The sequence below is a fragment of the Epinephelus moara genome, unplaced genomic scaffold (assembly GCF_006386435.1).
Source record: "Epinephelus moara isolate mb unplaced genomic scaffold, YSFRI_EMoa_1.0 scaffold1931, whole genome shotgun sequence".
Classification (NCBI taxonomy): domain Eukaryota; kingdom Metazoa; phylum Chordata; class Actinopteri; order Perciformes; family Serranidae; genus Epinephelus; species Epinephelus moara.
In genome coordinates, this window is record NW_026079469.1 from 1 (window position 1) to 960 (window position 960).

A 960-nucleotide genomic window follows, 5' to 3' on the forward strand; every position below is an offset into this window, starting at 1 on the left:
GATGCTGTTAACTTCTCTGGTGTCGTTAGCTTCTCTGATGTCGTTAGCTTCTCTGATGCCGTTAGCTTCTCTGATGCTGTTAACTTCTGTGGTGTCGTTAGCTTCTCTGATGTCGTTAGCTTCTCTGGTGTCGTTAGCTTCTCTGATGCTGTTAGCTTCTGTGTTGTCGTTAGCTTCTCTGGTGTCGTTAGCTTCTCTGGTGCTGTTAGCTTCTCTGATGCCGTTAGCTTCTCTGCTGTTGTTAGCTTCTCTGATGCTGTTAGCTTCTCTGATGCTGTTAGCTTCTGTGGTGTTGTTAGCTTCTGTGGTGTCGTTAGCTTCTCTGGTGCCGTTAGCTTCTCTGATGCCGTTAACTTCTCTGTTGTCGTTAGCTTCTCTGGTGTCGTTAGCTTCTCTGGTGCTGTTAGCTTCTCTGATGCCGTTAGCTTCTCTGCTGTTGTTAGCTTCTCTGCTGTTGTTAGCTTCTCTGATGCTGTTAGCTTCTCTGGTGTCGTTAGCTTCTGTGGTGTTGTTAGCTTCTCTGGAGTCGTTAGCTTCTCTGGTTTCGTTAGCTTCTGTGGTGGCAAAACTACTATTCAATAAACAATTCAATGAAAAGTCTTCACACGTCGGCTGTCTTTCTTGAGTTTTAATAAGCATTCGTGAATGGAGTCTCACAAACAGTACAAACCGCATGAACAGTCAGTCAAAGTGAGAACTGGCGAATGTCCTCCAGCCCTCTATCTTTGTAGTTACCCAAACACATGCTCATCCATAGTCACAACACATGGCGCCAGAGAACCTGTTGTCCTAAGCCGTACCATCTCCTGACACAATAACAGGGTCATAACTCTGAAGGCCTCTCTGGTGCCGTTAGCTTCTCTGGTGCCGTTAGCTTTTCTGGTGCCGTTAGCTTCTCTGGTGTCGATAGCTTCTCTGGTGCTGTTAGCTTTTCTGGTGCCGTTAGCTTCTCTGGTGTCG